This window comes from Chlorocebus sabaeus, chromosome X, assembly GCF_047675955.1.
Source record: "Chlorocebus sabaeus isolate Y175 chromosome X, mChlSab1.0.hap1, whole genome shotgun sequence".
Lineage (NCBI taxonomy): Eukaryota > Metazoa > Chordata > Mammalia > Primates > Cercopithecidae > Chlorocebus > Chlorocebus sabaeus.
The window spans coordinates 38,892,256-38,918,886 of record NC_132933.1 but is presented as its reverse complement, the minus strand read 5'-3'; the positions used below and the strand labels follow the sequence as shown (position 1 = coordinate 38,918,886).

At 35.9% G+C, this 26,631-nt stretch overlaps 1 protein-coding gene across 2 annotated transcripts in view; it reads left to right on the top strand.

Annotated features, from left to right (window-relative positions):
* The first annotated feature begins 249 nt into the window (after window positions 1–249).
* HTR2C (5-hydroxytryptamine receptor 2C) overlaps window positions 250–26,631 on the top strand; it is a 299,276-nt gene continuing 272,894 nt past the window's right edge. For both annotated transcript variants that reach the window (XM_007992626.3, XM_007992625.3), the window contains exons 1-2: window positions 250–352; window positions 24,162–24,228. The gene's annotated coding sequence lies outside the window, so the exon portion shown is untranslated. The remainder of the gene's footprint in view (window positions 353–24,161; window positions 24,229–26,631) is intronic.

The following is a 26,631-nucleotide window of genomic DNA, read 5'->3' as shown; positions in this document are numbered from 1 at the left end:
CCGTTTAGAGTAGTGTAGTTAGTTAGGGGCCAACGAAGAAGAAAGAAGACGCGATTAGTGCAGAGATGCTGGAGGTGGTCAGTTACTAAGCTAGAGTAAGATAGTGGAGCGAAAAGAGCCAAACCTAGCCGGGGGGCGCACGGTCGCCCAAAGGAGGTCGACTCGCCGGCGCTTGCCATCGCGCCGAGCTCCCTCCGTTCCTCTCCCTCCGCTGAGGCGCGAGGTTGCGGCGCACAGCGCAGCGCAGCGCACCGACTGCCGCGGGCTCCGCTGGGCGATTGCAGCCGAGTCCGTTTCTCGTCTAGCTGCCGCCGCGGCGACCGCTGCCTCGTCTTCCTCCCGGACGCTAGTGGTAAGTTGGAGCCCCGGGCGGCATTGCTAGCCGAGACCCTAACGATTTAGGCGGGGGATGGGGTGGGGAGCGGGGACAGGTCCCGGATGGCTGCAGCCTGCAGGACCGCACTGGCCCTGGCAGAGGTTGGGGGGAGGGACTCTGAACGCGCAAATCGCGTGGAGACTGAGTCTCTGGAAGAAGAGAGGAGCTTAGGTTCCACGGAAGGAGCATAGAAGTCTCTAAGGGGATTGGGAGCGGGGGCTCGAGATGAAGGCGCTGGGTGGAGGCGGGGGTCTAGAGAACCTGGCGCGGGGGAAGCCGAGACAGAAACGGAAGGCGAGGGTGGGGTCTCAAGAAGTGAGGAGTGGGAGGAGAGAAAGGAGGGAAACTGAACGCAATGTCGCTGAGGTTCGGGCTGCGGAAGGTGCAACTGAGTTGGAGGACCGACTACAGTTTTAAGAAATTCGACAGCAGGCAAGTGGGAGGGGGCGCAAGGTTTGGGACAGTGTGTACAGAGGGGGAACCAAGGATCCTTTGTTATGTTCTCATTGAAAACCGACCCTAATTTTTCGGCGGGTCTCAGTGAACCTCCGTAACTCTGGGGAGATACACACTGCGGATCTGTGTCTTGGTCTAACAGCTGTTAGCTGAATTTGAACAGCGCTGCTCATGGTCACGTAAGCTTAAGAGGAGAGGATAAAGGCATCCAGCGAACCTTTTTTTTTTAAAAAGAAAATTATTTATTATCTTATCTGAGTCATTTGGTTACAGTTTTATATTTTGAAAAGGATTGCGAAAAAGTCTCCAGCGCTGCCTCTTATTCCTGTACCTTTACTCAGTTTTACCTGACAAGCAGGCTTTACAGCGTACCTCGGAATTGCTAAACATGAGAACAGGTTGCCGTTCCGGATGTCACATAAAGTTCGTCATTGCAAAACGTGTCTGTGTGTCTGTTTCTTTTCTGCGCCATGCCCTTTGCCTTTTGCTTCCTGCTGGGTAGTATGCGACTTGAGGTGACAAACACTTGCATTGTGTTTGAGAACCCTGTATTTTAAGCGACAGAGCTCCCCAACTCAAAATTCAGCGAGTGACATTCGCAGTTAAAGGATGTGGTCTGGAATCACTGCCAGTACCACGCAGCTTCTTCATTAATATTTACCAGTGTAAGTCCCGTCCAAAGAAGCCTCTGATTGCTGAACCACTAAGTGCATATGCCCCTTACCACATATCTTTTAGGCAGGCTAACCGAGGGACACTCACATATGGTTGAGCTAAGATGATTGTGGGGGTGGTGAGGAAATGCTGCGCACTGAGTAACCTCTGAGCTCCCCAGTTTGCAGACAGTTGCGACCTCACATACACAGTAATGGAAAAAAATATCTGGGTTCCAGAGTTTAATTTTTTCATGAAGAAGTTTACGTATACATCAGCCATTCTGACAATCAAAATACGAGTGCAATAGAAACAAGGTGTTACTGTGTAGTTGGCTACATATGTGTAGACAATGACAAAGACCAACTGACATGCCCCACAAAAAAATGATATCTACCGTGATCATTGCATCTCTTTTGCAGTACTGAAATCATACTGAAGATTGTCTTTTCTGAAGAGTATAATCTCCTTAGCACCTGATTGTTTGGGAATTATCTATAATGCCTCCCCATTCCACCCCACAGGTGCGGGGAAATAAATACTGTTGTCCACATTTTGGGGAGGTAGGTTATAGAATATTTAATTATAGTTTTCATTCCCTAAATAAATTCTTCTGATCCTCCTGGGGAGGGAAGAAAATATTTGTTTCATCAACATGATTTCTTTCCTAATAGCGTCTATCATCTACAGCAACAAGCCCAACGCAAGTCCTGAAATTCGGAAGGTGGATAAGGCTTGTTGATTGCAATGTCAAGGTAGGATTTGGGGTGCTTTAGCAAAAATGACTATGTTTGCCTATCTGCATTATCTAGAGAAGGTTATTAACCCTTTCTATGCTTTCTTGAGGGGTTTATCTCCATCTAGAGGTGTCATGGATGACAGTGATGACTTTTTCAGATAACGTAACACGCTTTTGTGCAGTATGAATTCATCAGAAAGGTGAGAACTGATATTTCTGGGAACCTTCTGGATACCAGACGTGGATCCAGGACCATTACATATAATATATATATATGTATATAATATTATTTCATATAGTCTTCATAGCAAGTCTATGAATGATGAAGATATTATTCTACATTTTATTGGTGCCATTAGATTTTTTCCCCTCAATTTCTCAAGGAATTCTCGAAAGTTAATTTAAGGCAAGAGAATAATAAATATTTATTTGTGCTGCCAAGGCTACTTAGGAAGAGCAATAAAAGTAAAATATAAAAAGCCTAACATTCTAATGGATTAGTCCAACATTATAATTGAGTCAAGCCTCAATAATTTTACTGTTCCATGTATTTCCTTCAAGGAAATGTCATCCCTCTCCAGCTAAGAGAAACACAAAAATTTAAAACAAAATTTTGGGGAGAGATTATCAATAACCAACATTAAATATCCTCAGTATTCTTCTTAAATTGTTCAAGGTCTGAGATTGAAGGAGGCTGCAGTTTGCTGAGCTTGCTGAAAGATAATTAATTCCCAGGTTTTAACGGCTCCTGAAACTCCAGGCTATTTGGCCAGTATTATTAAAGAGCATCTTACCACCTCTCTTTCATAGCAATGGAATACCTCACAAAAGGATGATGTACGTGTACTGAGATTCTTTTAGTAAAGCATCTGATACAGCTTAGTATTGGCTAGTGGAAGAACTGCTAAATTATGTTCCTCTAGCTGCTTGGGTAATCATGAGCAAACTAGGAAAACTTCATCATAAATTGAAGTTAATAATATATTATTGTGATATTTTATGTCAGTATCACATATAACTCCACCTGATTGTTGTGAAACAGACGGGTATAAGCACTTTGAAAATTTTAAATTATTGCACTAAGCAACATTTATTATTTATTTGTTAGCATTCTAGGCTACCTATGTCATTTCATCTACATATTGTACTGTTGAACCTCAAAAAGAATCACCAAATCACCAATCTCCAGCCTAATGTGTGCTCAAGTCATGGATCTCTCCAACACTGCCATTCTTCAAGACATTTTAAGAAGGCTTTTCCATATACTGAGAACATTGCTGCAAAACAGTCTAGTCATGTCCATTCTAGACAAATAACATTGAAAACAACCAAGTGGTTAAGTTGGATCATCATTTGGCTAGTCATTAGCAGATTTAATACTAATGTTCACCTTCAGCAACTCTTTGCCAATCACTTCTGACATTTTAATGCACAAATGACATAGTGAAAGCAGGATTTCAAATAAGATGTACATAAGATGGAATTTTAATTCTGTTTTTGTCTCCCTTTACCTGGCATCTCTACTTCAACCTCGCTATTCATTCCTCCTCTCAGCTGTGGCTAAGACAGTGTCATCTGCAGTTTCCTAAAATACTTGCTTATGACAGCATTGTACATATAGCTGGCATTTGATACAGTCATTCTTGTTAATTATGGTTAACCTTATGCACAGATGATCACTTACATGGTCTAATTTGAGAGGCACTAGAAAGGCCTTCTGGTCCCTAAACTAGTTTACTTCATGGTTTTCCATATAACTTGAAATTCTATATTCAGGAATTTCGCTCTTTCATCTTAGTCATTGTCTCCTTTAAATACAAGTACACCCTTGGGTAACATACTGTTATTTTTACCTATTAAGAACTATGCATAAATGTATTGAAAGCCATTAGAAAGCTTTTAGAACTGCATTGTCCAGTGCAACAGCCGCCAGTCATATATGGGTATTTAAATTCAGGGTTGAATTAGCATTAATGGCAAGGCGTGGGGGCGAGCTCAGTGTAAAAATAAATAGTGAAAATTGAACACCACTGAAACCAAAGACAACGTCAACTAATATCTAGACAAGGATAGCAATGAATGAATTGGCTGGGGTTTCCTTTACTTTTTCATAAAACATGATGTCTTCTTTAAACTCATCAGTAAACGCCTGTGAATAAATGTCACAGTGTTCAAATGTTTTGCAAGTGTATTTTAAATTTACATATCTCCCATTTTATCTCAGGAATCAAGATTCACTGAATACTCTTCAATTATAGCTTCCTGTAATCAAAGTAGTAAGACTTGCCCAGTTAGCAAGTAATTATTCTTCAGAAGAGAGGTATAAAAGATGATAACAATGGCCACTATTTATTGACATTTTCCATACACTACTCATTCTAAGAGGTTTACAGGTATATAATCACATAAGCCTCATGACTACCCCATGAAAAGGTACTATTATTATTCAGTTTGCAGTTAGGGAAACTGAGGCATACAAAGAGGTTAATCTGTTCAAACTGAATGAACAAAACAAAGCTTGAAACCAGGTGGTTTTATTCCAGAGGCCAAGCTGTTAAGCAACAAACTATTGCCTCTGTTTAGAAATTGGCCAATTTTTCTTTCATACTGTAACAACTAGTCTTTGAACAGAATAAATTTGCATGTAAATGTGAGCATATTAATGGACAATGTCCATTAATCCTCGATATGCTGTTTGGCAAAGCAATGCGATAGATGTGCAGCATTTCATTTAGAGATTCACCTACCAATAAAGAAGTAGAGCAAATGAGAAAGTACTGTTAATGCTGAGAGACTGGGGGACAAGAAGCTGAGTGAAGCTCGGGGGAGTTACAGAGATAATACAAAGACAGAAATGAAGTCAGGGAAATAATGCAATTGTATGTAGAGATGATTGGAGAGGCAGATGTTATTACTGTGAGTTGGACCCACAGGTTTCTACTACATGTAACACCACAACAAAGGCCATTCATATTTGGTCATTTATATAATGCTGCCTACTTGAAATTCAAGCAGTAAAATAGAAGCTCTGAAGGTCTAAGACTGAGTTGAGAAGGATCATTAAAAATCATTTATCTCTTTCTGTGCTGATAGCGTTCCCGCAAACATGGTGAAAGTTCCTAAAACACCCAAGACTTTATTTAAGAAGTGAGGCTAGCACCAACTCCACAAAATGACACAGTACAAGAAGGGTAAAGATTCTCTGTATTCCCAGGGAAAGCAGCATTATGACAGGAAGCACAGTGAATATGGTGGGCAGACTAAGCCGATTTTTCAGAAAAAAGCTATAACTACAAAGAAGATTGCACTAAGGCTTGAGTGCACTTAGTCCAACTGCAGATCTAAGAGAATGCTGCTATTAAAAGATGCAAACATTTTGAACTGGGAAGAGATAAGAAGAGAAAGGTCCAAGTGATCCAGTTCTAAGTGTCATCTTTTTTTTATTAAGAAGACAATAACATCCTGAGTTTGTGTTAAAAATTATTTATCACATATCCAGAAGGTTTCAAGTGTTTACTGATCCCATTTGCCATGTATTTCTTTTTCACAGTAGAGTCAGGAAAAGTAATTTGATAACTATGACTTGAAAAATAGGTGCTATAAAAAGTAACTGCCAGTTTTTTACTTTACTTATCTGAGCCCAGGTAGATAAACCATATCTGAGTACAATACTTAGACTAAAGTTATTTCAGGGTAGAAAGACCATACTTCGAAAAATTCTAAGTATGATTAAAGTCTTTTTAAAAGTAGGTTTTTAAAAATTCGGTAACCAAACCAATTACTTCCATTTATTACTTCCATTTTAAATTGACAAAAAACATGATCCGTGATTCAAAAATAATTTATTGCTAGAAAGATTGGAGAAGTCCATTACTGTGTTATGTAGCTTCTTCTCCCAAATGTATCTATATTCTGTCTGTTCTTCAGGGTCTGTTTCAAGCCCCACCTCTTGCAGGAAGTTTTTGTTGACTAGCCCACATATATGATAAGTGCCTTCCCCATAGTAGGTAATCAATTAACATATCTCGATTGGTTGTATTGTATTCCAATGGTTAAAGTAAAGGTGAAGGAAGATGAAGGAAGAGCTAAAATAGAATTTTTAGCACATCTGCACAATAATATTCAAGAATTCAAGGCATCTAACAGAATAACAGTTTCCCCTGAAACGATTTCAGGTAATTTCTCTGAATATATTTTAGGGCAATAAAAATATTATAAATCTTCTTAAATTAGTTTAGCTAAAGCTTAGCCCTACCGCACTGTTTTATTTTCCATTTCACCGTGAAATACGTCATTATATGTACATATATTATAGAGAGACCATTTCATTGACCACATGCATGACCATAGAATTCTCTTTTTATTAGCAAACTGAGTTCTGCATGCCTTTTGCGGTATGGGTTGATGGCACAGAAAGAAGTGCAACTTTTCTTTTTAAAATAACAATTTCTAGATGCCTTTGCAGCAAATAAACTTGTAAATAAGAGCTTTATTTCCTTACTTTTTATAATGTCAAAGGAAATCAGACATTAGTATTAATGAATTGCTTTGGGTGATCATATCATGAATCTATTAGTTTTTTTTTTTTATAAATCTTAGATTAAACAGTTAATTTAATGCTTTGTGGCTTGTAGGTAGATTGTTCTAGCATTTTTGGTTGGTCAGTGACTCCCAGAGGTCTAATAGACCCATATCTTTTATTTTTAAATGTAATGTTAGTCTAAAATAGATTCAGAAAGAAGTTGATTACTTCATTCTTGAAGGAAGTAAAACAAGGAAGATCTGGTGTCTCTCCAACAAATATTTTTTGAACTCTCATTTTGAAAAAGCAGAAATAGGCTAGGCGCCGTGGCTCACGCCTGTAATCCCAGCACTTTGGGAGGCCAAGGCAGGCGGATCACAAGGTCAGGAGATCGAGACCACGGTGAAAACCTGTCTCTACTAAAAATACAAAAAATTAGCCCGGCGCGGTGGCAGGAGCCTGTAGTCCCAGCTACTCAGGAGGCTGAGGCAGGAGAATGACGTGAACCCGGGAGGCGGAGCTTGCAGTGAGCCGAGATCACGCCACCGCACTCCAGCCCGGGGGACAGAGCGAGACTCCGTCTCAAAAAAAAAAAAAGAGCAGAAATAAGGTAGTTTCTCAATAGATTTATTTATTTAATCATTTCATTATGCCTCTATATCTATTTTTAAAATCACTATGTAAATGGAAAAGAACTTGTATAGTAGAATTATGAGCCCAAATGACTATTCATTGATACAATGACTTACTCTCCAAAATGTTATTTAAGTTAACAAGGGCAGATTCTTTAGTTTGGAAAATTATTACCCACTTCTCATTGGGTAACTATCTGTGTCAAATTTTCCTGCTTCTAGTGCCAAACTTCAGCCAATTTCCTAAATTTCATGTAAGTAAATCTATAAAATTCACTATCCATATGTATCTGCCAAATTAGTGAACTGTAAGATGAAGATGAATAAAGAAAAGCCTGTAAGAATTATGGAATTTCAGCAATGGCTTAGTTGAAATTCATGAAGGGAATTTCAGTTGAGAGCTTAATGTACATTTAACACTTCGTTGGATGCTAGTGAGGTGAAATACATATTCTACAATACTTCCCTAAAGAAACAAATAAATACTGTTAGACAGTAAAGGCAATTCAATGTAATAATGTAGTTTTGCAGTTTATGGTATAGGCGACATTGATTTCTGTCTTTCCTACTCTCTCACTCAGGACGAATGAAGAAAAAACGGTCCAGTCACTTGCTTAACTTAGGCCTCAGTTTCCACAACTCCAGTGAGAGCCTTATACTAGGTAATCTTTCTGTAAGGATTCTTCAAACTAACCTCTTCGTTATAAACAGATACAGAGTACAGAAACCACTGAGGTTAAATTACTTACTTCCCTAAGGTTACAAATATAGAGTCACAAATTGTATAATATTTAAAATGGGGAAGAGAATATGGAGAAAACTCCCACAAATTTTATTAGGTTGGTTCACAAGTAATTGTGGTTTTCACCATTGTGGTTTTCACCGCAATTACTTTTGCGCCAACCTAATTCAGAATTTAAAAGTGAAAAACACTTTAATGCTGAGAAGATAATACATTGTTATAAAGTAATTTGATTTTTTACCATAGATTTGTACTTACCTTGGGTAAGTGCTATTTTCAGAAGACCAGCCAAATTTGCACAAACATAGTGGATATTCTGAGTCTCTTAATTGAGAATGAAGCAACAAGATCAAATAAAAGTTCATTTGTTTCTGTTGTATAATACAGAATACATTTATCACAACACTTATAGTGTGAGAAATTGTTAAAAAAAAAAAAAACCACTCTATCCCTTCTCCCAGATTTCTTTAATTTCTCATGATATTGAAATAATCCTTGTCCTTCCTACCTTGGATTCATTAGTGGATAACTTTTCTTAATGATTCCCCACTTCAGTCGATTAATAAAGTTTCAGAATTATTTCTGAAAAATGTTCAAATGTGCCACCTTTTAAATTCCATTGTGATTATAGACTCAGGGTTAGTACTTGAAAGCTCACTTCAAACAACTCCCTATCCCATGTTTGAACTCTGCACATCTCCCACTATCATTGCAATGGCACCAAATAATGCTGCCCAACTCCCGGGCAGAGCATAGATAGGGCTAAAAGTTGCCAGCTACCAAAGTAGCTGCTGAATATCAGGATGAAACCAAGGGACTATAAGGTGGGTTATGAAGTGATGAGTTTCAGCTAACAGGGAACATTAGGAAATGACTGTGGACAAATCCTGACGCTTAATTCAGAGAAAGATGTACTGTTTGATTGGAGCGGGTGAGGAAGAAGAATATCATGCAGACCGTAAAGCCGAGAAGCAATGCTTAAAATGCAAATGTGTTATAATTTTGTGTATGCAGTGTAAAAAGACTACTGGTCATAATTTTAAAAATCATCTAGGTTACACTCACATATCTAAGAACACCAGAATTTCCTTTTTAAATTTTAAGAAAATAGACATAATTGTTTGCACCTCTTACATGGCACTTAGCACATTGCATGACATTGTTTTTTCCTTAGATATGGAGTCTTGCTATGTTGCCAAAGCTGACCTTGAACTCCTGGGCTCAAGCGAGCCTACTGCCTCAGCCTCCTGAGTAGCTGAGACTACAGGTGCATGCCACTGCACTTGGCTTCTATTGCATTTTATTTTTGTTATTTGGTTTTTAACTTATACTTTAGAGCCAGACTTGGTGTTAAAGGTTTTACATGCATCATGTCACTTTTAAATTTGAGTCTTATCTTTCCTACTGGATTATAAATTCACATAGAACAAAGATAATAATTTATTCATGTTTATACTCCTCAAATACGGTTTGCATATATCATTACACATTGTGGCTTCTCTCAATATGTATTTGCTGAATAATTAATATACAAAAAGACACAAGCACTGTGGAAGATATTTATAGTGCAAATTTGGAGTTAAATGACCTAAGTTCTAGTCTTTTATTAGCCTCTATGTCCTCATCCGTTAAAAGAGAAAATCAGACTGGATGGTTACTGAGATCATTTCAAATGCTACAACTTTATGAAAATACCAACAGTTTCTAGTTCTGAAAATCCACTTCAAATAATAATACTCAGGTAGTTGATTTTATTCCCCAGAAGATTAATAGTTGTGACTCTTCAACTACTTAAGAAATTATTATAAAATTTCAAGTCAATATTCACTTCGGGTCTCGAACTTGTCATTTTCCATTCACTCCAGTGTCCTACATTTGAAATGATTCTTAAAGATTTCTGAGTGATTGAAAACATCTCTTCTTTCTGCCTTTTATTATTTAAAGTAAATTTAAGATATCTTTGGCTATTAATAATAAAGTAAACATTCATTTTAGGTGATTTATAATAAGTTAAACTGTGCAGCTACAAACTCTACACAAAAGAAGTTATTTAACTATGTGATAGGACAGATACCACTCCCCTGCATTTTCAGAAACCATTAAGCTATATCTTATAGTTAATCTAATATATAAAAAAAAACTTCCTTAGGATATAGAAATGTTACAAAAAATAATTATCAATTTTTTTTCACAATAGGGTTTCTAGAAGATTTCTAGACATCTTGAATGGTGAATCATACCATAATAGATATTTTACTTCTGGGGAGAAGAGAGATGGGTGTAAGACAGTTTTCAATATTAAAATGTTTAATACATATATAGAAATTGGAAAAGAAGTAAAGGTTAAATGGATCAAAATGCTTTGGCAAAAGGCGTTTTGACATCAAAGCAATTCATAAATGTAAACAATTCCAGTTATTCATATTGTCAACCTTTGAACGTAGATAATTCTTTTACTCATAGTAAAGAACATTGGAGATACTTGTGTTTTCTAGTTCAAAACTTTTCGTTATTTTAATTCCTATAGCTCTAACGGCTTCAGAAAGAGAGATTATAAATAACATGTAGAGAACTCCAAATTTCTTGATCTTACTACAGATTCACTAATGCAGATACGTTTTTTTTTGAGATTCATCCCAATATCTATTTTCCATTGTCTTTTAACTCTTTTTATATTTTCTATCATGTATTTTTAAAATTTTCTTCATTTCCTATTGTAGAATTTCTCAGCCTAACAGCATTATATATATTCTCTTTCCTGTTTTTTTCTCCCTAATTTTTTATCTTATTTTCTAACAAAGGCAACATATAGCTGAAAGTGTTTAATAATACAGTCACAGAATGTCCTTATTATTAATATATCTACTTTTACACTGTAATACAAATTTTCTTTGTAGATATTTTAAAGATTGTATATATTTTCTCATATATCCCTTCATTTGATTTTCAACATAACTTCGAGTTAGTTAGGGCCATGGATTACACAAATGAGAAAACGAAGGGTAAGAAAGGTTAAATTACTTATGTAAAGTTACACAGTTAATTCTACAGCCAGATTCAAACAAACCCACGAGTTCTTATTCCATTCTTTTTATTTTTTTTGAGATAGGGTCTCACTCTGTCACTCAGGTTGGAGTGCAGTCGTGCGATCGTAGCTCACTGCAACCCCGAACTCTTAGGCTCAAGCGATTCTCTCACCTCAGTCTCTCGAGTAGCTGGAATTATATGTGTGTGCCACCAAGCCCAGGTTTTTTATTTATTTTATTTATTTTTTATTTTTTATTTTTTTGAGATGGGGGTCTTATTATGTTGCCCAGGCTGGTCTCACAGTCCTCGTCTCAGTCATCTGCCTCTGCTTCCCAAAGTGCTGAGATTGCAAACATGAACCACCATGCTCAGCCCCAATATTTCATTCTATTTCCAGTACTTTCCCCTCTTTTCATGTCATGGATATTTAGTTCCAGAGAACTTTAGATGCTCAGAAATAAATGATACAATTAGGAAGTTAGATATAGATATAGATATGTGTGTATATATTTGTATATATATAGAGAGAAAGAGTCATGTTACTCTGAGATGTTTAAAAAGCATGATAAATACTTGGTTTTCTACAAAGAAGCAGACATTCATTTGCATGACGTCAAGATTTAAATAAACATAGACTGACTAATGAGCAATATGACAGATTAAAACATAAAAAAGAAAATTCCAAATCATTTTCTGCAGAATATATTGGGAGTCTAGCTATCTGGCTGCACTTTAGCCAAACAAGGTTTCCTTAAAGTAAATCAAGCCTTGATTGAGTTCTGCTTCAAATTTTTCAAAAGAGTGCTTCAACTTATTACGACTCCTCTTCTACTTTTATGACTATTAGCCGTATCCCTTTCACATTTCCTGTAATAACCAGATCCCAGATAACAGAGGGTACCTTTTACATTTAAATATAATCATTTTCTAACACTCGTAGTTAAAGAAAACATTTCTACCTCACCCACACATGGCATCTTTTTAAAAAACAGAAGCGTTGATAAACAGTTTAATATTGTATACCCTGGATTTAAACATTTAAAATATACTGTGCATGTGGATAAGGTAGCAATGTTTGCTTTAAATACAAGTATTGGAAAAATAATTTTTGGAATAAAATTTTAACTAGTATAAAAATTGATGAAATAATTGAATAATATTATCCCAAAGTTAGCTTTCAGCGGAGAATTTTAAATGGGAGTTCATTAATAACTTGCTGACTATCAATAATGTAAATGCTGAGTTTATGGTTTGGCTTCATGATTAGAAATTGTCTTATTCTTTTATTATATTTTTAGATTGAATTGGATATAGGCTATTACCTTATAAAGGGTTACAAAAGAAAACGAATTCTGGACAAATATTCATCTAGATGCCTTTAATTATAGTTCATACGATCATTTTGCCCCTGTACTAAAACATTTCCTTTTTGAGGAGTATTCAATTCCCTTTATTTGTATTCAGAACTCCTTTGAATCTTTGGGGGTGATCCCAAATGGCAGGAAGAAGAAAAAGAAAAGTTATTTGTAGCTTGTTCATGACTTTTATCAATGTTCCATTTTGATTTCTGATTACTTTCCCCTGGAAAATATATCTAGATACCTTACCAATATCTTTAATGAATCTAAAGCTGTACTATTCGTGTTGCTACAAAATAATTTCAAAAGACTTATTCAAACTTTCGTCCGTAGTCAGATCTTAACTTGTGGTACTCCAGCCTGCTCTTGATCTGTCTGAGTAATCTTGTAGATTTCTATCACATCATCATCATTTAAGAAATATTTTGTGGACCGGGAGTGGTGGCTCACGCCTGTAATTCCAGCACTTTTGGAGACCAAGGTGGGCGGATCACTTGAGGCCAGGAGTTTGAGACCAGCCTGGCCAACATGGCGAAACCCCATCTTTACTAACAATACAGAAATTATCCAGGCGTGGTGGTGGGTGCCTGTAATTCCAGCTACTCGGGAGGTTGAGGCAGGAAAATCGCTTGAATCCAGGAGGCGGAAGTTGCAGTGAGCCGAGATCGCGCCATTGCACTCCAGCCTGGGTTACAGAGCAAAACTTCATCTCAAAAAACAAAACAAAAAAAATTAATATTCTTTGAAGCTTAATTATACCCGACATTGTAAAAAACACATGTTAGAGAATATAGCCCTTGTTCTTAGAGTCACAAAACTGTCAAGGGAGGATTTAGCAAACACTTTACGGTTCCACCATTGAGAAATTTATCTTTTATTTGGGAAGATAAACCGTATTGGCATGCAACAAAAATCAAGACATTATATAGTGAAGGACTAAATTGTGTACCACATAAAAATGAAGGAAAAGAAACAACCAAGGGAATTGTATTGGCATAGATAGGAAATGAATTGAAGCTTGATGACAGTTTACGGTTTGAAATGGCACAGAAGGAGGACAATATTCCAAAGGGCTGTAAGATATTCATGTTTCATGGTATGAGAAGAGGTAAATGAGGAACTAGCTAGTGGGGATGAGAGTCACCTCTGATCTGAATACGTTTAAAACAATGGTGAGACATGCACCATTAGATGTTCTCTGGAGAACTGAAAATGTGATACTGGATCTCTGGAGATAGGTCAACCCTGGAAATCAAAGAATTTGGAACAATCCATGCTACACTGGTTTAGCTAAATTTCAAAATTGTCCAAAAAAAAAAGGTTGTAGAGAGAAAAAGAAAAGAATGGAAATCCAAAAATTAAGAAGCTTTTTATTTAAAGCTTTGGGTAATATTTAAGAATGACATTTACCTGGGAATATTAATAATGAATCTTTCTCAGGTTTTTCCCTAACTTTAGACATTGTTACATTCAATGATTGTTAAGATTGTGCTCTGGGCAAGACATTTGACTGAGTACTTATGGGCTTCCCAGAAGAGGAAACAATACTTAATTTTGATCTTTAGTAGTTTGAAGTCTAGTCAGTAGCTGGAGATCAAATATACGAGCTCTACACGAAGGATTTGGCAGAAAAGGTTACTGTTAAATTCAGAGAAGATTCTAGGAGCACAGTACATAGAAAAGAGATTGCATGGGATGAAAATATTGATACAAAAACCTCTTTACCCCAAAGCCCAAAGAAGAAATATAAATTTGGATCAACCCTTTTGGGTGCCATTTTCACTATCACCTAAACATAGAGTGGCCAAATCTCTTTTTTACTTACTCACAGAGATTTTCGGATCGATAAGACTTTTGTTTAACAACAAAAAAAGCCTCCATGAGTCTGGAGTCATCCATATTCAGTTCTGTTGTTTTTATACCCATAACTTAATACAAATATATAAATCAGCAAACAGGAGTTGAGTGCCTTTTGTGTGTTTAGTAATGGATTAGATTATTTGAATGATGCCAATAGAAATATGTAAGCTCCCTTATATAGTTAAGAGTCATATTAAGTATTTGTTATCAGCGAACCCTTAGAAACCAGAATTATACCTTGGTTTAAGTTACAAGTGAGTAATGAACTGTAGATAGACTTTCAGTTAAAATTAATAGTCTGAATACCACATGACTGTTAGTTCTCAATGCCAAAAAAGTCATCCATTGTATAAGATTATTTTTAGGAATACCAGCAAAGTACTTTGTAATTCCTAAATGCATGGATGATGTTATGAAAGTAACAACACATTAAATACTAAGCACTCTAATAAAGCAAGTAGAACTAAAGCATACTGATCACATTTGTAAGTGACTTAATATTGTCTATTATTATTAAATTATATATTATTAAAGATTATTAAAGATGAACAAATTAAGACTTAGAGAGGGTTCTTGATTTGCTTCAGGTCATACAGCTAATTACTGGCAAAACTGCAGAGAGAAGTTAAATTTCCTAACTCTGAAATCAGGTTCTTTTCCAGCATGGTTCACTGCCTCTTGAAGGCTATGTAGCATATTAAATGAAAGCCTTTAAAAATTTGAATACATCATACTGTCCTTGAGAATCATGTCATGCTTAATAAATTCAAAATGAACAGAAAGTACATTTGCATTTTTGGCTTCAAAAATTAGAAAGTTAATACAAGTATGTGAATACTTTCAAAATTATGACTTTTATTCTTCCTAACATATAGGTAGAAGATATATATGTGTGTGTAATATAATATCCGTATATTTCATAGTGAGAGAGAAACATGTAAAGACAAATAAGAGTATTTTTTGAAGTTTAAATTAGATGACTGACCAGTTGACAGGCAATGTGCTCTTATTTATGTTAGCCTTTATTTCTTAATTTATTTGAGCAACCGAAGTCTGAAAAAGCTCAAGGCTGGATGCTTCCTTTCTATAAATTACATCTCTTAAAACGTACAAATGCAAGCATGAGTCACTAGCTACAGAATTCCAGCTTTAATCCATTATGTCATTTTTACAAGGAAACCAGTGACCTTCATGTGGTTTTTAAGGACAATGTCTCTGTGATCTACAGACTATGTGAAAGGTGAAATCATAACATGAACAATCAAACAAGCTCAATGGCATGATCTAAAAGGTAAAAAATAAAGTGCATTTTATAGATTGAAATCTGTTTACCTCTGTGATTATTTTTCCATGATTCATTTGCATATGTGCCTTGCATATATTGTATTGATCTGAAGTTAAACTGAAACATTCACATATGTTACAATCACATTTTAATTAGTTAACTTTCATTGAGGTGTGCACAAAGGAACGGTGATGAGAAGGAAAGTACATAGCCCACAACGATCCTCAAGGTATGTTTTGATAGGTAGTTTGAATTTTCTATTTACTCAAACTTATGTTTTTTAAACTATAGTATTACTGAAGCTGTTATTTATATATACCATTCCATCTAGTAAATGTAGAGCAGAATCTCGGAGACAGGAGGAAGTCCAAGAAAGAAATCATGGGTACTTCTAATGAAAAGGAAAGAGAAAGGGAAAGGAATCAACAAATATTGAGCCCCAACCATATCCTACTCAGTGCATGTTGCAAAGTACATATATTATCTCATGCAATTCTCACAACAACTGTAAGGAAAAGGAAATGGAAACAGAGACAGGTTAAGTCATGTGCCAAAACACACAGCTAATAAAGCGTTGAGCCAAGATTCAAACCCAGGTCTGTCTAATTACAAAGGTTGTGTGCTCTTTTTCAGTAGCACCTTGATTAACAGCCTTAAGGTTTAAAAATATATCAAATACCCATGCACAACAACATGCTCTCAGTATAATATTTACTTAATCATTTACAATGTTTTCAAGGAACTAAATGGAAGACATGTCAGGAGACATCAATCACATATCACCTACAAATTATGAATGTGTGTATTTTCAAATATTTCATTTTTAGAGGTGAAAGATAGCTACTTACTAATAGAAATAAAGATGGAAAAAGTATGCAAAATGCTATCTAATGATAATAATTGGCAATGAAATAGGAAAATAAAAGGCGAATCACAATATTTAAAAAATATTAAAAATATTTTAAAATATCACCTTAAGAATCACATTTACTGGGAAATAAAAGGCAGTTATAATAACACAGGAAACATTTTGACTGCATATTCCATGAAACTACTACTGTCTTTATACTTTTGTAGCATAATAAGTGATTCTATTTTAATCTAATTTCATATATAATAGTCATGTATTTTTATAATTTAACAAGTTCAAATCTAAACATAGCACTTGTATTTTAAATGCAAAGTATATATAAGATCCAATTTTAAAGATCCATTTTATGCATTCTTTAACTTTAAAATGTTGTCTTCTGTCATATAACTTCAGATTGATAACATATTTTGCATTGATTTTTTTTCTTTAATTTTTGCAGTGAAGCTTGTCATTTCAAGTTTAGTACATATTATGACTAGATTTTTTTAATAAAAATAAAGCATACCAAACAAATCTACCTGCTATCTAAGAGTATTTTAAGAATCAATTTCCAAATACTATTCAGAGCAAAATCTATAGAATATCCAGAAACTATCACTAGTTTTTTAATTCATTTCTGAATTCATTAGCTTTTAAACTATTTTTTTTTTTTTAGGAAAATCACTAGTGGTCTATATGCTGGTACAATTTAAGCAGAAGACAGTTGAGAGGAAGCGATAGGTTTGCAAATCAAGGAACAAAATTGCCCCAAATAACTTTTAATTAATATCAACTGTGAGTAGAGAAGTTAAAATGAAATATCAAACACAATGTTTGCCCATGATAAAGAAGGTATGGAGTTTCTTCTTATTGGATACTTAAAGTCTTGACATTTTCCTTACCAAAGAAATTACTAGGACCTATGGTACAACATTAAGATCAATGATGAAAAACAATCATCTCCAACGGGAGAGTTTGCATTATTCTGATTATACACAAGCATTGATTATTTGCTGATGTAAGAAAGGGTCAATATAAAAATTGATCTTTGAATGTATCTTATTCAATGTTTTATTATTTCAAAGTGCTTCAGTTGTTTGGCATATTTGTCATATCTTTAATTTTTTTTTAATGTCCTGCTCCGGCTTCCACATCACTATAAAATGTTAATGCGTTTTTCATACACATACAGAGTATCAGGATTTAGGATTATTATTTTTAAATTAAAATCTGAGGCTGGGCACGGTGGCTCACACTTGTAATCCCAGCACTTTGGGAGGCCAAGGCGGGTGGATCACCCGAGGTCAGGAGTTCAAGACCAGCCTGGCCAACTTGGTGAAACCCCGTCTCTACTAAAAATAAAAAAAAATTAGCTGGTCATGGTGGTGTGTGCCTGTAATCCCAGCTACTCAGGAGGCTGAGGCAGGAGAATCGCTGGAACTGGGAGGCAGAGGCTGCAATGAGCCAAGATGATGCCATTGCACTCCAACCCGGGCAACAGAAAGAGACTCCATCTCAAAAAAAAAAAAAAAAAAAAAAAAAATCTGGTCTTTCATGAGTCTTACATGCATAAAATGTTTAAGCTTTTATTATGTAAAATTAATGTATTCCCCCAATGGATTTTATAACAATACAGTCAGTTCCTCTTGCAAAGGGGACCTTTTCATAACTCCCCTACTGTTTCATTAAAATTGAGGTTTAATGTGATCCTGTGTTCTCACATTTGAAAATCTATCTGCGTTTTCATTTGAAGTACTGGCTTTAACCCCGAATCACTTTTAACAGTTTTGTTGAGCTGTAATTCACATACTATCTAATTTGCCCATTTTAATGTGTAGAATGCAGTGATTTTGAGTATACTCAGAGTTGTAAAATCATCATCACAATTTAGAGTATTTCCATCACCCCCTAAAGTAATCCTATACTCATTTACAATCACTCCTCATACTTCTTCAACCCTCAGCATTAGGCAACCAGAAATCCTCTTTTTGTCTCTGTAGATTTGCTTTTTCTGAGAACCTGCAAACTTTTTTTTTTTTTTTTTTTTTTTTTTGAGGCGTAGTCTCGCTCTGTCGCCCAGGCTGGAGTGCAGTGGCCGGATCTCAGCAAGCTCTGCCTCCCGGATTTACGCCATTCTCCTGCCTCAGCCTCCCGAGTAGCTGGGACTACAGGCGCCCGCCACCTCGCCCGGCTAGTTTTTTGTATTTTTTACTAGAGACGGGGTTTCACCGGGTTAGCCAGGATGGTCTCGATCTCCTGACCTCGTGATCCGCCCGTCTCAGCCTCCCAAAGTGCTGGGATTACAGGCTTGAGCCACCGCGCCTGGCCCCTGCAAACTTTTAACAGATGTACTTGCTGGGTATGTCAGAGAAGTTGCTTGAGATTAAGAAGCGTTGGCAAACAAAATAGAATTTGTTGTTAGATTTAGGCAATAGGGTCTCGATTTATTTGGCTGAGTTCTTAATTTCTTCACACTTCTGAAATGAAAGTAATACAATTTTGTCTCTGAACTTCTGTCATCCTTACTTTTGCTATTCAATTTTATTTTAGTATTGCAAATTCAATAAAAAGGAAGTCATCCTCCAAGTACTCCTCTTCACAATAAAGTGATTCAGAAAAACTAAGTTTCAAAAACTCAGGAAAGTTAAATTTCTAGTCCGTTTCTTTCATTTTTTTCCCATTCCGTTCAATCAAGATTTGCCAAACAAAACTATCCTTTCCAGAGAAGAGGCATTTACCTCAAGAAACTTTTGTATACGTGCTATTTGCAGTTGCATGTCATAAGAAGCAGTTGATTGAAGTGTGCCATCTGTTTCTTCTCTAAATCTCTACTATGGAAGACACTTCTTTAAAAATTACATTTATTCAGAGGATTTTTATGAAATAATATTGCCTGTCATTCTAATTGGCTCTGAATACTTCTCTTGCAATAGTGGTGTAGCATAACACATTAGTAGGAACTTTCAGTTGGTGTGCATTTTGGCCACTAACATCACTAATAAAAAAAAAGTACATAAAATCAATACAGAAACTGGGGCTTTCTACATAAAATCTGATTTTTTATTAGCATTGAATATGCTTCCCATTAAAACAATAAATCTGATATGTATTATTTAATATACTACCCATTAAACAATAAATTTCATAACACCTAATAAAATATGAAAATAAGTCCTATTAATGACATCCTCAAATACATATTTTAATATTTTTATGAAATACATATGTTTTTTACACACTAGAATATAATTGTTTTCGTTACCTGAGTTGTGCTAAATGTGAAGTGGTGGGAGATGCACCATTCTGTATTTAAAAGATTTCTCTCATGTTTTTTTCTGTTGTAATTACTCTTTTGGTTGACCACGTTCGTTTGGACTTCTGATCATTGTTCCAAGTATCCACTCCATTGCTCTATTTGACATGACACAGTGAGTTTAAAAGATAGTATCGTGTTAGATAAAGATTGAAGTTTTAAATAATACATGATAACTTGAAAGGGAAGTTAAGAAAATTTAAATTAATAAATGAAGATGAGGCAAAGGGATATGTATGTTTGCTTTAAATAGTCTATGAATAAGACTTAGTGAAAGAAGAAAAAATAGTTTTGAACAAAGAAAGCGTGGAAGATATAGAAAATGAGCAGAGCATACTGTATGTTTCCATTTACATGAACTTACAGAACTGGCAAAAATAACCTACAGTGGTAGAAGTCAAAAAGTAGTTGCCTGGAACTTGGAAGATGGTGACTACAAAGAAGCAGGAGAATGGAAATGTTTTGTTTTCATCAGAGTGACAATTACACGGGTGTAAACATTCATCGAAACTGGTCAAGCTCTACATTTAAAATATGCACACATTAGTATATGTAAATTATGCTCATTAAGGTAGAGTCATTAAAAAGTCAAAGTAGGCAGCAAAGGGTCCCATTCAGTCCCTCTGAGGTCCTGTTTTAATACTGAATGGAAGACAACTCCCTTCTTTTTAAATGGGCATGAATATCCATGAATATCGAAAAGAGTGCATTAAGCTCTTTACAATGCCCGCATTTCCTCATCCTGCTCAGGATTGACTACTGGCATTTTAATGCACAGTAATGTGGGCATTTCTCTGATAGACATTCCACTTTAAATGCCTACGTTTTCCGTATTATTTCAACTGAAGGAGAAATAAGGCAGCAAACTTATCTATTAAATCTTCACAGGGTTCTTATGACTTTTAAAGCACAATTTTGAATTGAAACTACTATTTTATATTACCTTTTCTCAGGGTGGGCTGAAAACAAACTAGCAATAATTTTTGTAGGAAAAGTAGGATAAAGTCTGTCTTGAATAATCACAAAATCACACTTAATGTCACCTCATAAATCAGTTATAGTGTCAGAGGTAATAGAATTGCACATGTGAAATTTAAAAGTATTGTATGCACAATTTTTGTAGAATGGAATGGCATGCTGTTTGGATTAACATGTAGATCAAGGTTATGGTCAGGCATATCTATGTTTTCTATCTAGAGTCACTCGCCTACAAAGGGAAAAAAATCAGTCACTGTGGAGATCTAAAAAATAATACTTTGGTAAGATGGAGAGAAACGTGAAATGACAGAACGTTAATAATAAAATATATCTCAAATTTACGTATAATTAGCTGAGACGAAAAAAATGGGAAAGGAGAGTGGATGATAGATGCAAAATGTTAATATAAAGAATGTCGTGATCAGGAGGAAGGGAAGAAGCAAGTGAGGCTAAAGAGAAAAAAAAATTGACCTCACTCAAAGTACTTCATGTTTTTGCAAAATTAATTAAAATTTTAGAAATCGACACTAAAACGTTAGAGACCTCAGAAAACATTTTCAGTTGATAGGTCTTGGAGAAATTTTTTTTTTAAAGAATATCTGATTGGATAATTTTTAATGACGGAGCAGTAATGTTTTATTGCAAAATATCTCAATCCTCCCCCAAGGGGAAAAAAACCTCAAAAAAAATAAATCCTTCGTGAATAAATGGCATAATTACAATCATAGCTTACATTGTTCTGACTGCAATAGTCACAATTCGCCACTAGGGGGCGGTAATTCTGTTCTTAGCAGTCCTCGGTCCACAACCTTTTCATTCCCTCCCAGGGTACTTGAACAGTTAGGTGAAATTAAGTGGGAGCTTCGACGGGTATAACAGGTCATTAATGTGTATTGAGATGATCTCATGCGTTTCTGCAATGCATTGTATAATTCTTATTGTATAGAATAGTAACTTGACCACCAGCTTCCTCACTAAGCATGGAGTATTATCATTGCTCCAAGATTGCTATTAATTTTGTACATATTAGGTAGAATCATTTTACCTTCCTTTTTCCCAGGAAATTATTTTTATTTACTATGAGTCTCCTACTGTTTCATGAAAATTGAAGGTTAATGTGATCACGTGTTCTTGCATAGTCATTTCAATAAATCTTTGCTGTGAAAGAGGCAAAAAAAAAATATTGGTTCAAATTTATAAATACTAAATGTATTTTCTGAAATGTAGATTAAGACAGCAAAGTTTTAATCCAAGTTATTTTTCACTCATTTGAAGTTAGAACTATTTTTTACTTTCACAAGGAATAAAAATGTTGGTATAGTACATTGTATCTTGCATGATGTAAGGGGTAGTCATTAAATTATTTAAATGTGGCTGTAACATTTATTGAATATTTTATATTATGCTTCAAATATGTTAACTTAGGCCGGGCGCGGTGGCTCAAGCCTGTAATCCCAGCACTTTGGGAGGCCGAGACGGGCGGATCACGAGGTCAGGAGATCGAGACCATCCTGGCTAACACGGTGAAACCCCGTCTCTACTAAAAAATACAAAAAACTAGCCGGGCGAGGTGGCGGGCGCCTGTAGTCCCGGCTACTCGGGAAGCTGAGGCAGGAGAATGGCGTAAAAACCCGGGAGGCGGAGCTTGCAGTGAGCTGAGATCCGGCCACTGCACTCCAGCCTGGGCAATACAGCAAGACTCCATCTCAAAAAAAAAAAAAAAAACCCCAAATATGTTAACTTATGTTGATAAATTTATGAGCTAACAAAAGGTCTTATCCTCAATATAATAATTAACATTTCCTATGTATTTCTCATAACTTTAATGATCTTTACATCACTCCATTTTACTTACTAGGCTGAGTGCAAGAGTTAGCTTTATATTTTTAAAAATAATCCCTGTATTTAAAACTTTTTTTGGTTATGTTTTATGTATTTGGGGAAATTTTTGATTTTTAAAACATGTCAAATATTAACGTCCTTGCACCAAATTTATTTGTCCTACTGCAAAAATATAGCTGGCTAATATTTGTTTCTGTCTTCTTTTTGCATTCCAGAATAAATACTGGCAACTGATGCTCTTACAATAATTAATACAGAAAGGGTGATTTTCAAATGTTGTTTCCCCTTCCAGAGTCTAATATTGTTTTAGTATCTGTGGATGAAATACTATTTACTCCCGCTCTGTAATTGTTCTATGTGAAATGTTTCAACTTGACATTTGACTTAGAATCTTGCTGATTCATTTAGAATTCTTAACTAATATTTAATTTCCTCTTTAGCAGAAGGACGAATACTGACTTGCCTGTTACAGGAATGGGGTCCGGATCCACACCCCGAGAGAGGGTTCTTGGATCTTGCACAAGAAATAATTCAGGGCAAGTCTGTAAACTGAAAGCAAGGTTATTAGGAAAGTAAAGGAATAAAAGAATGGCTACTCCATAGAAAGAGCAGCCCTGAGGGCTGCTGGGTTTTTTTTTAATTTTTTATTTATTATTATTATTTTTTTGGAGACAGAATCTTGCTGTGTCACCCACGCTGGAGTGCAGCGGCCGAGCTTGGCTCACTGCAACTTCCACCTCCCTGGTTCAAGCAATTCTGCCTGCCTCAGCCTCCCCAGTAGCTAGGATTACAGGTGCCCACCACCACACCTGGCTAATTTTTGTATTTTTTAGTAGAGACGGGATTTGACCGTGTTGGCCAGGTTGGTCTTGACCCCCTGACCTCAAGTGATCCGCCCACCTCAGCCTCCCAAAGTGCTGGGATTACAAGTGTGAGCCACTGTGCCCTGTCCTGATTGCCCATTTTTATGGTTATTTATTGATGATATGCTAAACAAGGGGTGGATTATTCATGCCTCCTCTTTTTAGACCTTGTAAGGTTACTTCCTGATGTTGCTGTGGCATTTGTAAACTGTCATGGCACTGGTGGGAGTGTAGCAGTGAGGATGACCAGAGGTCACTCTCATGGCCATCTTGGTTTTGGTGGGTTTTAGCTGGGTTCTTTACTGCAACCTGTTTTATTAACAAGGTCTTTATGATCTGTATCTTGTGCTGACCTCCTGTCTCATCCTGTGACTTAGAATGCCTCAACTGTCTGGGAATGCAGCCCAGTAGATCTCAACCTCATTTTACCCAGTCCCTATTTACGATGGAGATGCTCTAATTCAAACGCCTATGACATACCCGCTGTACTAATATTTTGTTGTTTTAAATTCATTTTATATAAATGAAACTTCTTTCTTCTGAAGTTTATAGGTATCAGCCTTACTACTTTTCAGTCATTCATTATATGTGAATGGTATATGTACTCTGTGTAGCACCTTACTTATGGAGTTCTTACTGTATTTTTCTCAATGTTTGCTTTTAGGGTTATCAGCTAACACCCGCGAGCATCTATAACATAGGCCAACCGATGTCATCCTTCAAAAATAATTGTAAGTATACACATAAGCATGCCTCAATACTCTTATTTTGAAATAATATTCAACTATTATATTAAGGTGATTCCTATTATTTTGCTAGTGTAGACCTACCCCTGAACTAGTAAAACATATGCCATTAAGGGCCGAACATGTTTGAAAAAGAATATTATGTAATTGGTAAATGGCATTTTAATGCAACCTGAAAAAAAAAAACTCAGTTTATTTTATTACTAAGTAATGTATGATGCAGACCCCTTACCAAACCATTAACCACCACTCCACATTTATAGTAAATAAGTATAAAGTATGATAGTATAAATTGGGACAATTAGGTTAGTGAAGTTCAATTTTCTTCTTCAATGACAAACTCTTGTTTTTTTGTTTTTTCTTTTTTGTTTGTTTGTTTGTTTTGAGGTGGAGTCTCACTCTGTTGCCCAGGCTGGAGTGCAGTGGTGCAATCTCAGCTCACTGCAACTTCTGCCTTCTGGGTTCAAGTGATTCTCTTGCCTCAGCCTCCTGGGTAGCTGGGATTACAGGTGCACGCCACCACACCAGGCTAATTTTTGTATTTTTAGTAGAGACAGGGTTTCACCATGTTGGGCAAGCTAGTCTCGAACTCCTGACCTCAGGTGATCCGCCCACCTCAGCATCCCAAAGTGCTGGGATTACAGGCGTAAGCCCCCAAGCCCAGCCTACTTTCAATGATAAACTCTTATATTCATGATTGGAGTGTAGGGAATCTAGCTGTTGTTTCCTATGACAAATTTTAGAAAGCATAGCTCTTCAAAATACTCTCAATGGATGCACTTAAAAATCTCAGCAGGAGAGGAAGGGAGCAGAGAATTTTGTTTCTCAAAAGGGAGTATCCGTTATAAATGCTGAAAAACGCAGATCCGGATAATGGAACACTCTACATTCTATAGATGTCCACAGCATGATTATTTGATTGGGTAAATATATCACAAGTTAAACAAGGTGGATTTAAATTGGATTCCTTATTTTAGACTCCAGACTGCATAGGGACTTCTCAAGTAAATTTCTGATTGTTCTCATAATCATATACAAATATTTAATACCACAAAATGTTTTTAGAATGATAGCTTTGGAGGAAGAACTGATACGATGGTATAGGTTAAATCGTTTTTGACAGTAAAATTTTAACAAAAATTTTTAGTATGACATTAATATATACACATTAGATAAAAGAAGTGAAAAGTCGAAGTCTATCAAAATTTGAAAGAGGATAGGGATAGAATAAGGTTGGGAATGTCTGCTGCACATGTTATTAATGATCAAAAATAAAAGAAATAAGAAAACAGTGATTTTACATCAAGACAGTTGCATCAAAATGGCTGCATTAAAATGTACCCTTTGTCAGAATAGCCAATTGTTCTGTTTTATTCAACTACTCACCACTTAAGATGATGGCAAAGGTAACTTTCTTTGATGTGTATTGAAAAGAGTTCTTGATGCTATCAACAGCTTTCCAGAGGGGAAAAAATAAAAAAAAAAAATCATAAGGGACATTCAAAAAATATAAAATGTAAAATTTTAAAGAACCCCCACAGCAGTCCTGAAAGAACACAGGAAGTCACTCATTCTAAGTGTTTGTGAAGATCCAAGTTTGCTTGCAGATATTTTCACTGCGTTGGTGAAATAGGTTAACCTGGACATGCAGGTAAGTTTCTACTCTCAGGCTTCAAACAACATTCACACAAGACTCTCTCACATATATCATTGGCATGGTAAGCCTTGCCTGGTAGTAAAGACCAAGGTCAGCCTTACTAGAATGTGAAGTTCGCCAATTTCATCTTTACTGTCTTCTTTTCAATGCTATTCTGTCCTTACCATGTTGTTTTTCTACCTCTATGTGCCAAATATTCACAACTCTATAGTGAGTACTCCTTACTTCTCTCCCAGGCCTGTGCACCCCTCTTTGTACATACACCTGTTGACACTTTGCTCTTATCCAGCTATGAATTAGAGAAGATTTGATACACAAATTCGTCATAATGTGGCAATACCTTACAAGTCCTACTCCATCTAGAGGGAGGCATGGTTTAACATGTGGTTCCCATAACTGAATCCCTTGATGAGCTAAAGGGGCAAATAAGTCTCAAATCTCATCATGTAGGTATGTAAGGCTTTTGCCTACTTCACTTCTCTGTAAGGCTGTCTTTGTCAGGGCATATCAGTGACATGAAAAAGATATGTACAATATATTTATTATAGAAGGTTGGAGCTTGATTATTTACAGTAAATAGTGTTGGTGTTGTTAAATATATTAATTCTTACTGTAAATAGAAGAGTACCAAGAGTTTTGTTATAATGTGTATACATCCACAGCCTGATATTCTTTGGGGTTTTTTTAAATGTCTGGGTTCTTGGCAATTTCTTTGGCTATTTTATTTTTAT